General features: G+C 65.4%; 2 pseudogenes; both read left to right on the top strand.

Moving 5' to 3' along the window:
- The first annotated feature begins 1,043 nt into the window (after window positions 1-1,043).
- Window positions 1,044-1,162, top strand: LOC125968102 (5S ribosomal RNA; annotated as a pseudogene).
- Window positions 1,163-2,005: 843 nt separating this feature from the next.
- LOC125968107 (5S ribosomal RNA) lies at window positions 2,006-2,124 on the top strand (annotated as a pseudogene).
- Window positions 2,125-13,498: the final 11,374 nt, after the last annotated feature.

The raw sequence follows: 13,498 nt of genomic DNA, 5'->3' as shown, positions 1-13,498 counted from the left end.
TAGAGTCCCCAGAAGGAGCGCTCTCCAGCACTTCCTCCAGGGACCCCAAGAAGGGTGGGTACTCTGAGCTGCTGTTTGGTGCATAGACACAAACAACAGTCAGGACCCGTCCCCCCACCCGAAGGCGGAGGGAGGCTACCCTCTCGTTCACCGGGGTGAACCCCAATGTGCAGGCGCCCAGCCGGGGGGCAATAAGTATACCCACACCTGCTCGACGCCTCTCACCGTGGGCAACTCCAGAGTGGAAGAGAGTCCAACCCCTCTCGAGAGGGCTTGTACCGGAACCCAAACTGTGTGTGGAGGCTAGTCCGACTATATCTAGTCGGAATCTTTCTGCCTCGCACACCAGCTCGGGCTCCTTTCCAGCCAGAGAGGTGACATTCCATGTCCCAAGAGCCAGCTTCTGCAGCCGGGGATCAGACCGCCAAGGTCCCCGCCTTTGGCTGCCGCCCAGCTAACATTGCACCCGACCCCTTCGGCCCCTCCCACAGGTGGTGAGCCCATGGGAAGGGGGACCCACGTTTCCATTTCGGGCTATGCCCGGCCGGGCCCCATGGGCGAAGGCCCGGCCACCAGACGCTCGCCTTCGAGCCCCGCCTCCAGGCCTGGCTCCAGAGGGAGGCCCCGGTGACCCGCGTCCGGGCGAGGGAAAACTAAGTCCATTTATATTACTCATCATAAGAGGCTTGTGAGCCGTGCTTTGTCTGGCCCCTCACCTAGGACCCGTTTGCCATGGGTGACCCTACCAGGGGCATGAAGCCCCCGACAGCATGGCTCCTAGGATCATAGGGGCACGCAAACCCCTCCACCACGATAAGGTGACGACTCGCGGAGGGGGGCCCTGGTTGTAAAAAAAAAAAGAAAAACAAAAGGGAAGGGTGACCGTCCGGGAATACCAGGTGCTGAAAGCCTTTTTTTTTTTTTTTTTTCCCACGTCAATTGTGAAAGGAAACTTTTACCACAGCCATCAAGTCCCGCCGCTGCTTGGCATGGTTTCAGGGGCGATTGTGTCTATAAAATGAAAAATTCTGAGCGGTCTCACGGCTTACGGCAATACTACCCTGAGAGCGCCCGCTCTCGTCCGATCTCGGAGGCTAAGCAGGGTCGGGCCTGGTTAGTACTTGGATGGGAGACCGCCTGGGAATACCAGTTACCGTAAGCTTTTTTTTTTTTTTTTTTTTTCTTATGTGCACTTCAATCGTTTAAGCCAAGAACTTTTTACAGCACCCATCACGAATGGCATTCGGAAACTGCAAGCCTAGTTTGAACTCCGACACTGAAACTACAACACGAGTTTAAAACCTACATTGTGTGGCGACAGCCATAGCATTGCAGTTCACGTTTTTACCGCTAGAGGACAGACTATGTACAGTGAATAAAGAGCATGGCTCCCTGTGAACTCAAAGCAGCAGTCTTTACTTTTAAAAGAACCCAGCACAACACATTGCGCTTCCATGTAGTGTTTTTACCTTTTTCATGACATTTATTTTGATACAGCCAAATGCAGGTTTTGTGCACTTCACTTTTCCGTTGGGCATTCGCGTAGAACCCTATTCCAGTTACGGCCAGATTCTTTTAGACTAGTGGTCCCCAAACTTTCTTGCGCCACGGACCGGCTACGCGTCAGAAATATTTTTGCGGACCTGCCTTTATATATATAAATAAACAATAAATCTATATAAATAAATACTACATTTATAATAAATATATATAAATAGGATTAAATAAAATGATACGACTGGCATAAAAACAAATATAAACCACATAAAAATAAAAGTCACCATTACGTTGAATTATTGGGAGCACCGAGCTTGTTTCTCAGAAACGAGCCGGTCCCATCCAGGCGTAATCGGAGACAATGAAACCCGAAGTGGTTAAGGTTTGTCTTTTAATGCAGGATGCTTGGTCTCCATGTGCCGAAGCAGTTTTGAAGGCTTCATTGGCTTGCTCGCTAGTTTCAGGGGCGATTGTGTCTATAAAATGCAAAATGTTGGGTCACCTCACGGCTTACGGCCATACTACCCTGAGAACGCCTGATCTCGTCTTATCTCGGAAGCTAAGCAGGGTCGGGCCTGGTTAGTACTTGGATGGGAGACTGCCTGGGAATACGAGGTGCTGTAAGCTTTTTCTTTTTCTTATGTGCACTTCAAGCTCTTTTTTTTTTTTTTTTTTCTTATGTGCACTTCAATCGTTTAAGCCAAGACCTTTTTACAACACCCATCACGAATGGCATTCGGAAACTGCAAGCCTAGTTTGAACTCCGACACTGAAACTACAACACGAGTTCAAAACCTCTATGTACAGTGAATAAAGAGCATGGCTCCCTGTGAACTCAAAGCAGCAGTCTTTACTTGTAAAAGAACCCAGCACAACACATTGCGCTTCCATGTAGTGTTTTTACCTTTTTCATGACATTTATTTTGATACAGCCAAATGCAGGTTTTGTGCACTTCACTTTTCCATTGGGCATTCGCGTAGAACCCTATTCCAGTTACGGCCAGATTCTTTTAGACTAGTGGTCCCCAACCTTTCTTGCGCCACGGACCGGCTACGCGTCAGAAATATTTTTGCGGACCTGCCTTTATATATATAAATAAACAATAAATCTATATAAATAAATACTACATTTATAATAAGTATATATACCGTATTTGCCGGTGTATTGGTCGACCTTTTTCGATCCAAAATCGACCGAAAAAAATCGACCTCGACTTATACACCGAGTCATAAAATTTAACTTCGTATTCATCGCTTCAAATGTGATGGTAACCAAGGCCGTTTCTCATGCATCTCATTGTGCGTTGCACTTAGAAAATTTGAACCGGGCGGCGTGCGCGAGTGCGCGGCCCGCTGGAAGTCGAATGAGGCGCCGCGACCACCTCCGCGGTGCTTATAAACAGCCGATCCGCTCGGCGGGGGCTATTTTCGGCCACTTGGCTCGTGCGCACGGCCTCCCGGATGTGCCGGGCGGGTGCGCGATCTCGCCGGCCGCTGGAAGTCGAATGAGGCGCCGCGACCACCTCCGCGGTGCTTATAAACAGCCGATCCGCTCGGCGGGGGCTATTTTCGGCCACTTGGCTCGTGCGCACGGCCTCCCGGATGTGCCGGGCGGGTGCGCGAGCTCGCCGGCCGCTGGAAGTCGAATGAGGCGCCGCGACCACCTCCGCGGTGCTTATAAACAGCCGATCCGCTCGGCGGGGGCTATTTTCGGCCACTTGGCTCGTGCGCACGGCCTCCCGGATGTGCCGGGCGGGTGCGCGAGCTCGCCGGCCGCTTGAAGTCGAATGAGGCGCCGCGACCACCTCCGCGGTGCTTATAAACAGCCGATCCGCTCGGCGGGGGCTATTTTCGGCCACTTGGCTCGTGCGCACGGCCTCCCGGATGTGCCGGGCGGGTGCGCGAGCTCGCCGCCCGCCGGAAGTCGAATGAGGCGCCGCGACCACCTCTGCGGTGCTTATAAACAGCCGATCCGCTCGGCGGGGGCTATTTTCGGCCACTTGGCTCGTGCGCACGGCCTCCCGGATGTGCCGGGCGGGTGCGCGAGCTCGCCGACCGCTGGAAGTCGAATGAGGCGCCGCGACCACCTCCGCGGTGCTTATAAACAGCCGATCCGCTCGGCGGGGGCTATTTTCGGCCACTTGGCTCGTGCGCACGGCCTCCCGGATGTGCCGGGCGGGTGCGCGAGCTCGCCGGCCGCTGGAAGTCGAATGAGGCGCCGCGACCACCTCCGCGGTGCTTATAAACAGCCGATCCGCTCGGCGGGGGCTATTTTCGGCCACTTGGCTCGTGCGCACGGCCTCCCGGAGTTGCCGGGCGGGTGCGCGAGCTCGCCGGCCGCTGGAAGTCGAATGAGGCGCCGCGACCACCTCCGCGGTGCTTACAAACAGCCGATCCGCTCGGCTATTTTCGTCTACTTGGCTCGTGCGCACGGCCTCCCGGATGTGCCGGGCGGGTGCGCCAGCTCGCCGGCCGCTGGAAATCGAATGAGGCGCCGCGACCACCTCCGCGGTGCTTATAAACAGCCGATCCGCTCGGCGGGGGCTATTTTCGGCCACTTGGCTCGTGCGCACGGCCTCCCGGATGTGCCGGGCGGGTGCGCGAGCTCGCCGGCCGCTGGAAGTCGAATGAGGCGCCGCGACCACCTCCGCGGTGCTTATAAACAGCCGATCCGCTCGGCGGGGGCTATTTTCGGCCACTTGGCTCGTGCGCACGGCCTCCCGGATGTGCCGGGCGGGTGCGCGAGCTCGCCGGCCGCTGGAAGTCGAATGAGGCGCCGCGACCACCTCCGCGGTGCTTATAAACAGCCGATCCGCTCGGCGGGGGCTATTTTCGGCCACTTGGCTCGTGCGCACGGCCTCCCGGATGTGCCGGGCGGGTGCGCGAGCTTGCCGGCCGCTTGAAGTCGAATGAGGCGCCGCGACCACCTCCGCGGTGCTTATAAACAGCCGATCCGCTCGGCGGGGGCTATTTTCGGCCACTTGGCTCGTGCGCACGGCCTCCCGGATGTGCCGGGCGGGTGCGCGAGCTCGCCGGCCGCTTGAAGTCGAATGAGGCGCCGCGACCACCTCCGCGGTGCTTATAAACAGCCGATCCGCTCGGCGGGGGCTATTTTCGGCCACTTGGCTCGTGCGCACGGCCTCCCGGATGTGCCGGGCGGGTGCGCGAGCTCGCCGGCCGCTGGAAGTCGAATGAGGCGCCGCAACCACCTCCGCGGTGCTTATAAACAGCCGATCCGCTCGGCGGGGGCTATTTTCGGCCACTTGGCTCGTGCGCACGGCCTCCCGGAGTTGCCGGGCGGGTGCGCGAGCTCGCCGGCCGCTGGAAGTCGAATGAGGCGCCGCGACCACCTCCGCGGTGCTTATAAACAGCCGATCCGCTCGGCGGGGGCTATTTTCGGCCACTTGGCTCGTGCGCACGGCCTCCCGGATGTGCCGGGCGGGTGCGCGAGCTCGCCGGCCGCTGGAAGTCGAATGAGGCGCCGCGACCACCTCCGCGGTGCTTATAAACAGCCGATCCGCTCGGCGGGGGCTATTTTCGGCCACTTGGCTCGTGCGCACGGCCTCCCGGAGTTGCCGGGCGGGTGCGCGAGCTCGCCGGCCGCTGGAAGTCGAATGAGGCGCCGCGACCACCTCCGCGGTGCTTACAAACAGCCGATCCGCTCGGCGGGGGCTATTTTCGTCCACTTGGCTCGTGCGCACGGCCTCCCGGATGTGCCGGGCGGGTGCGCGAGCTCGCCGGCCGCTGGAAGTCGAATGAGGCGCCGCGACCACCTCCGCGGTGCTTATAAACAGCCGATCCGCTCGGCGGGGGCTATTTTCGGCCACTTGGCTCGTGCGCACGGCCTCCCGGATGTGCCGGGCGGGTGCGCGAGCTCGCCGGCCGCTGGAAGTCGAATGAGGCGCCCGACCACCTCCGCGGTGCTTATAAACAGCCGATCCGCTCGGCGGGGGCTATTTTCGGCCACTTGGCTCGTGCGCACGGCCTCCCGGATGTGCCGGGCGGGTGCGCGGGCTCGCCGTCCGCTGGAAGTCGAATGAGGCGCCGCGACCACCTCCGCGGTGCTTATAAACTGCCGATCCGCTCGGCGGGGGCTATTTTCGGCCACTTGGCTCGTGCGCACGGCCTCCCGGATGTGCCGGGCGGGTGCGCGAGCTCGCCGGCCGCTGGAAGTCGAATGAGGCGCCGCGACCACCTCCGCGGTGCTTATAAACAGCCGATCCGCTCGGCGGGGGCTATTTTCGGCCACTTGGCTCGTGCGCACGGCCTCCCGGATGTGCCGGGCGGGTGCGCGAGCTCGCCGGCCGCTGGAAGTCGAATGAGGCGCCGCGACCACCTCCGCGGTGCTTATAAACAGCCGATCCGCTCGGCGGGGGCTATTTTCGGCCACTTGGCTCGTGCGCACGGCCTCCCGGATGTGCCGGGCGGGTGCGCGAGCTCGCCGGCCGCTTGAAGTCGAATGAGGCGCCGCGACCACCTCCGCGGTGCTTATAAACAGCCGATCCGCTCGGCGGGGGCTATTTTCGGCCACTTGGCTCGTGCGCACGGCCTCCCGGATGTGCCGGGCGGGTGCGCGAGCTCGCCGGCCGCTGGAAGTCGAATGAGGCGCCGCGACCACCTCCGCGGTGCTTATAAACAGCCGATCCGCTCGGCGGGGGCTATTTTCGGCCACTTGGCTCGTGCGCACGGCCTCCCGGATGTGCCGGGCGGGTGCGCGAGCTCGCCGGCCGCTGGAAGTCGAATGAGGCGCCGCGACCACCTCCGCGGTGCTTATAAACAGCCGATCCGCTCGGCGGGGGCTATTTTCGGCCACTTGGCTCGTGCGCACGGCCTCCCGGATGTGCCGGGCGGGTGCGCGAGCTCGCTGGCCGCTGGAAGTCGAATGAGGCGCCGCGACCACCTCCGCGGTGCTTATAAACAGCCGATCCGCTCGGCGGGGGCTATTTTCGGCCACTTGGCTCGTGCGCACGGCCTCCCGGATGTGCCGGGCGGGTGCGCGAGCTCGCCGGCCGCTGGAAGTCGAATGAGGCGCCGCGACCACCTCCGCGGTGCTTATAAACAGCCGATCCGCTCGGCGGGGGCTATTTTCGGCCACTTGGCTCGTGCGCACGGCCTCCCGGAGTTGCCGGGCTGGTGCGCGAGCTCGCCGGCCGCTGGAAGTCGAATGAGGCGCCGCGACCACCTCCGCGGTGCTTACAAACAGCCGATCCGCTCGGCGGGGGCTATTTTCGGCCACTTGGCTCGTGCGCACGGCCTCCCGGATGTGCCGGGCGGGTGCGCGAGCTCGCCGGCCGCTGGAAGTCGAATGAGGCGCCGCGACCACCTCCGCGGTGCTTATAAACAGCCGATCCGCTCGGCGGGGGCTATTTTCGGCCACTTGGCTCGTGCGCACGGCCTCCCGGATGTGCCGGGCGGGTGCGCGAGCTCGCCGGCCGCTGGAAGTCGAATGAGGCGCCGCGACCACCTCCGCGGTGCTTATAAACAGCCGATCCGCTCGGCGGGGGCTATTTTCGGCCACTTGGCTCGTGCGCACGGCCTCCCGGATGTGCCGGGCGGGTGCGCGAGCTTGCCGGCCGCTTGAAGTCGAATGAGGCGCCGCGACCACCTCCGCGGTGCTTATAAACAGCCGATCCGCTCGGCGGGGGCTATTTTCGGCCACTTGGCTCGTGCGCACGGCCTCCCGGATGTGCCGGGCGGGTGCGCGAGCTCGCCGGCCGCTGGAAGTCGAATGAGGCGCCGCGACCACCTCCGCGGTGCTTACAAACAGCCGATCGGCTCGGCGGGGGCTATTTTCGTCCACTTGGCTCGTGCGCACGGCCTCCCGGATGTACCGGGCGGGTGCGCGAGCTCGCCGGCCGCTGGAAATCGAATGAGGCGCCGCGACCACCTCCGCGGTGCTTATAAACAGCCGATCCGCTCGGCGGGGGCTATTTTCGGCCACTTGGCTCGTGCGCACGGCCTCCCGGATGTGCCGGGCGGGTGCGCGGGCTCGCCGGCCGCTGGAAGTCGAATGAGGCGCCGCGACCACCTCCGCGGTGCTTATAAACAGCCGATCCGCTCGGCGGGGGCTATTTTCGGCCACTTGGCTCGTGCGCACGGCCTCCCGGATGTGCCGGGCGGGTGCGCGAGCTCGCCGGCCGCTGGAAGTCGAATGAGGCGCCGCGACCACCTCCGCGGTGCTTATAAACAGCCGATCCGCTCGGCGGGGGCTATTTTCGGCCACTTGGCTCGTGCGCACGGCCTCCCGGAGTTGCCGGGCGGGTGCGCGAGCTCGCCGGCCGCTGGAAGTCGAATGAGGCGCCGCGACCACCTCCGCGGTGCTTATAAACAGCCGATCCGCTCGGCGGGGGCTATTTTCGGCCACTTGGCTCGTGCGCACGGCCTCCCGGATGTGCCGGGCGGGTGCGCGAGCTCGCCGGCCGCTGGAAGTCGAATGAGGCGCCGCGACCACCTCCGCGGTGCTTATAAACAGCCGATCCGCTCGGCGGGGGCTATTTTCGGCCACTTGGCTCGTGCGCACGGCCTCCCGGATGTGCCGGGCGGGTGCGCGAGCTCGCCGGCCGCTGGAAGTCGAATGAGGCGCCGCGACCACCTCCGCGGTGCTTATAAACAGCCGATCCGCTCGGCGGGGGCTATTTTCGGCCACTTGGCTCGTGCGCACGGCCTCCCGGATGTGCCGGGCGGGTGCGCGAGCTCGCTGGCCGCTGGAAGTCGAATGAGGCGCCGCGACCACCTCCGCGGTGCTTATAAACAGCCGATCCGCTCGGCGGGGGCTATTTTCGGCCACTTGGCTCGTGCGCACGGCCTCCCGGATGTGCCGGGCGGGTGCGCGAGCTCGCCGGCCGCTGGAAGTCGAATGAGGCGCCGCGACCACCTCCGCGGTGCTTATAAACAGCCGATCCGCTCGGCGGGGGCTATTTTCGGCCACTTGGCTCGTGCGCACGGCCTCCCGGATGTGCCGGGCGGGTGCGCGAGCTCGCTGGCCGCTGGAAGTCGAATGAGGCGCCGCGACCACCTCCGCGGTGCTTATAAACAGCCGATCCGCTCGGCGGGGGCTATTTTCGGCCACTTGGCTCGTGCGCACGGCCTCCCGGATGTGCCGGGCGGGTGCGCGAGCTCGCCGGCCGCTGGAAGTCGAATGAGGCGCCGCGACCACCTCCGCGGTGCTTATAAACAGCCGATCCGCTCGGCGGGGGCTATTTTCGGCCACTTGGCTCGTGCGCACGGCCTCCCGGATGTGCCGGGCGGGTGCGCGAGCTCGCCGGCCGCTGGAAGTCGAATGAGGCGCCGCGACCACCTCCGCGGTGCTTATAAACAGCCGATCCGCTCGGCGGGGGCTATTTTCGGCCACTTGGCTCGTGCGCACGGCCTCCCGGATGTGCCGGGCGGGTGCGCGGGCTCGCCGGCCGCTGGAAGTCGAATGAGGCGCCGCGACCACCTCCGCGGTGCTTATAAACAGCCGATCCGCTCGGCGGGGGCTATTTTCGGCCACTTGGCTCGTGCGCACGGCCTCCCGGATGTGCCGGGCGGGTGCGCGAGCTCGCCGGCCGCTGGAAGTCGAATGAGGCGCCGCGACCACCTCCGCGGTGCTTATAAACAGCCGATCCGCTCGGCGGGGGCTATTTTCGGCCACTTGGCTCGTGCGCACGGCCTCCCGGATGTGCCGGGCGGGTGCGCGGGCTCGCCGGCCGCTGGAAGTCGAATGAGGCGCCGCGACCACCTCCGCGGTGCTTATAAACAGCCGATCCGCTCGGCGGGGGCTATTTTCGGCCACTTGGCTCGTGCGCACGGCCTCCCGGATGTGCCGGGCGGGTGCGCGAGCTCGCCGGCCGCTGGAAGTCGAATGAGGCGCCGCGACCACCTCCGCGGTGCTTATAAACAGCCGATCCGCTCGGCGGGGGCTATTTTCGGCCACTTGGCTCGTGCGCACGGCCTCCCGGATGTGCCGGGCGGGTGCGCGAGCTCGCCGGCCGCTGGAAGTCGAATGAGGCGCCGCGACCACCTCCGCGGTGCTTATAAACAGCCGATCCGCTCGGCGGGGGCTATTTTCGGCCACTTGGCTCGTGCGCACGGCCTCCCGGATGTGCCGGGCGGGTGCGCGAGCTCGCCGGCCGCTGGAAGTCGAATGAGGCGCCGCGACCACCTCCGCGGTGCTTATAAACAGCCGATCCGCTCGGCGGGGGCTATTTTCGGCCACTTGGCTCGTGCGCACGGCCTCCCGGATGTGCCGGGCGGGTGCGCGAGCTCGCCGGCCGCTGGAAGTCGAATGAGGCGCCGCGACCACCTCCGCGGTGCTTATAAACAGCCGATCCGCTCGGCGGGGGCTATTTTCGGCCACTTGGCTCGTGCGCACGGCCTCCCGGATGTGCCGGGCGGGTGCGCGAGCTCGCTGGCCGCTGGAAGTCGAATGAGGCGCCGCGACCACCTCCGCGGTGCTTATAAACAGCCGATCCGCTCGGCGGGGGCTATTTTCGGCCACTTGGCTCGTGCGCACGGCCTCCCGGATGTGCCGGGCGGGTGCGCGAGCTCGCCGGCCGCTGGAAGTCGAATGAGGCGCCGCGACCACCTCCGCGGTGCTTATAAACAGCCGATCCGCTCGGCGGGGGCTATTTTCGGCCACTTGGCTCGTGCGCACGGCCTCCCGGAGTTGCCGGGCTGGTGCGCGAGCTCGCCGGCCGCTGGAAGTCGAATGAGGCGCCGCGACCACCTCCGCGGTGCTTACAAACAGCCGATCCGCTCGGCGGGGGCTATTTTCGGCCACTTGGCTCGTGCGCACGGCCTCCCGGATGTGCCGGGCGGGTGCGCGAGCTCGCCGGCCGCTGGAAGTCGAATGAGGCGCCGCGACCACCTCCGCGGTGCTTATAAACAGCCGATCCGCTCGGCGGGGGCTATTTTCGGCCACTTGGCTCGTGCGCACGGCCTCCCGGATGTGCCGGGCGGGTGCGCGAGCTCGCCGGCCGCTGGAAGTCGAATGAGGCGCCGCGACCACCTCCGCGGTGCTTATAAACAGCCGATCCGCTCGGCGGGGGCTATTTTCGGCCACTTGGCTCGTGCGCACGGCCTCCCGGATGTGCCGGGCGGGTGCGCGAGCTTGCCGGCCGCTTGAAGTCGAATGAGGCGCCGCGACCACCTCCGCGGTGCTTATAAACAGCCGATCCGCTCGGCGGGGGCTATTTTCGGCCACTTGGCTCGTGCGCACGGCCTCCCGGATGTGCCGGGCGGGTGCGCGAGCTCGCCGGCCGCTGGAAGTCGAATGAGGCGCCGCGACCACCTCCGCGGTGCTTACAAACAGCCGATCGGCTCGGCGGGGGCTATTTTCGTCCACTTGGCTCGTGCGCACGGCCTCCCGGATGTACCGGGCGGGTGCGCGAGCTCGCCGGCCGCTGGAAATCGAATGAGGCGCCGCGACCACCTCCGCGGTGCTTATAAACAGCCGATCCGCTCGGCGGGGGCTATTTTCGGCCACTTGGCTCGTGCGCACGGCCTCCCGGATGTGCCGGGCGGGTGCGCGGGCTCGCCGGCCGCTGGAAGTCGAATGAGGCGCCGCGACCACCTCCGCGGTGCTTATAAACAGCCGATCCGCTCGGCGGGGGCTATTTTCGGCCACTTGGCTCGTGCGCACGGCCTCCCGGATGTGCCGGGCGGGTGCGCGAGCTCGCCGGCCGCTGGAAGTCGAATGAGGCGCCGCGACCACCTCCGCGGTGCTTATAAACAGCCGATCCGCTCGGCGGGGGCTATTTTCGGCCACTTGGCTCGTGCGCACGGCCTCCCGGAGTTGCCGGGCGGGTGCGCGAGCTCGCCGGCCGCTGGAAGTCGAATGAGGCGCCGCGACCACCTCCGCGGTGCTTATAAACAGCCGATCCGCTCGGCGGGGGCTATTTTCGGCCACTTGGCTCGTGCGCACGGCCTCCCGGATGTGCCGGGCGGGTGCGCGAGCTCGCCGGCCGCTGGAAGTCGAATGAGGCGCCGCGACCACCTCCGCGGTGCTTATAAACAGCCGATCCGCTCGGCGGGGGCTATTTTCGGCCACTTGGCTCGTGCGCACGGCCTCCCGGATGTGCCGGGCGGGTGCGCGAGCTCGCCGGCCGCTGGAAGTCGAATGAGGCGCCGCGACCACCTCCGCGGTGCTTATAAACAGCCGATCCGCTCGGCGGGGGCTATTTTCGGCCACTTGGCTCGTGCGCACGGCCTCCCGGATGTGCCGGGCGGGTGCGCGAGCTCGCGGCCGCTGGAAGTCGAATGAGGCGCCGCGACCACCTCCGCGGTGCTTATAAACAGCCGATCCGCTCGGCGGGGGCTATTTTCGGCCACTTGGCTCGTGCGCACGGCCTCCCGGATGTGCCGGGCGGGTGCGCGAGCTCGCCGGCCGCTGGAAGTCGAATGAGGCGCCGCGACCACCTCCGCGGTGCTTATAAACAGCCGATCCGCTCGGCGGGGGCTATTTTCGGCCACTTGGCTCGTGCGCACGGCCTCCCGGATGTGCCGGGCGGGTGCGCGAGCTCGCTGGCCGCTGGAAGTCGAATGAGGCGCCGCGACCACCTCCGCGGTGCTTATAAACAGCCGATCCGCTCGGCGGGGGCTATTTTCGGCCACTTGGCTCGTGCGCACGGCCTCCCGGATGTGCCGGGCGGGTGCGCGAGCTCGCCGGCCGCTGGAAGTCGAATGAGGCGCCGCGACCACCTCCGCGGTGCTTATAAACAGCCGATCCGCTCGGCGGGGGCTATTTTCGGCCACTTGGCTCGTGCGCACGGCCTCCCGGATGTGCCGGGCGGGTGCGCGAGCTCGCCGGCCGCTGGAAGTCGAATGAGGCGCCGCGACCACCTCCGCGGTGCTTATAAACAGCCGATCCGCTCGGCGGGGGCTATTTTCGGCCACTTGGCTCGTGCGCACGGCCTCCCGGATGTGCCGGGCGGGTGCGCGGGCTCGCCGGCCGCTGGAAGTCGAATGAGGCGCCGCGACCACCTCCGCGGTGCTTATAAACAGCCGATCCGCTCGGCGGGGGCTATTTTCGGCCACTTGGCTCGTGCGCACGGCCTCCCGGATGTGCCGGGCGGGTGCGCGAGCTCGCCGGCCGCTGGAAGTCGAATGAGGCGCCGCGACCACCTCCGCGGTGCTTATAAACAGCCGATCCGCTCGGCGGGGGCTATTTTCGGCCACTTGGCTCGTGCGCACGGCCTCCCGGATGTGCCGGGCGGGTGCGCGGGCTCGCCGGCCGCTGGAAGTCGAATGAGGCGCCGCGACCACCTCCGCGGTGCTTATAAACAGCCGATCCGCTCGGCGGGGGCTATTTTCGGCCACTTGGCTCGTGCGCACGGCCTCCCGGATGTGCCGGGCGGGTGCGCGAGCTCGCCGGCCGCTGGAAGTCGAATGAGGCGCCGCGACCACCTCCGCGGTGCTTATAAACAGCCGATCCGCTCGGCGGGGGCTATTTTCGGCCACTTGGCTCGTGCGCACGGCCTCCCGGATGTGCCGGGCGGGTGCGCGAGCTCGCCGGCCGCTGGAAGTCGAATGAGGCGCCGCGACCACCTCCGCGGTGCTTATAAACAGCCGATCCGCTCGGCGGGGGCTATTTTCGGCCACTTGGCTCGTGCGCACGGCCTCCCGGATGTGCCGGGCGGGTGCGCGAGCTCGCCGGCCGCTGGAAGTCGAATGAGGCGCCGCGACCACCTCCGCGGTGCTTATAAACAGCCGATCCGCTCGGCGGGGGCTATTTTCGGCCACTTGGCTCGTGCGCACGGCCTCCCGGATGTGCCGGGCGGGTGCGCGAGCTCGCCGGCCGCTGGAAGTCGAATGAGGCGCCGCGACCACCTCCGCGGTGCTTATAAACAGCCGATCCGCTCGGCGGGGGGCTATTTTCGGCCACTTGGCTCGTGCGCACGGCCTCCCGGATGTGCCGGGCGGGTGCGCGAGCTCGCCGTCCGCTGGAAGTCGAATGAGGCGCCGCGACCACCTCCGCGGTGCTTATAAACTGCCGATCCGCTGGGCGGGGGCTATTTTCGGC

This window comes from Syngnathus scovelli, unplaced genomic scaffold (assembly GCF_024217435.2).
Source record: "Syngnathus scovelli strain Florida unplaced genomic scaffold, RoL_Ssco_1.2 HiC_scaffold_44, whole genome shotgun sequence".
Lineage (NCBI taxonomy): Eukaryota > Metazoa > Chordata > Actinopteri > Syngnathiformes > Syngnathidae > Syngnathus > Syngnathus scovelli.
The sequence above is the reverse complement of the archived record's forward strand: the minus strand, read 5'-3'. Positions and strand labels throughout refer to the sequence as shown.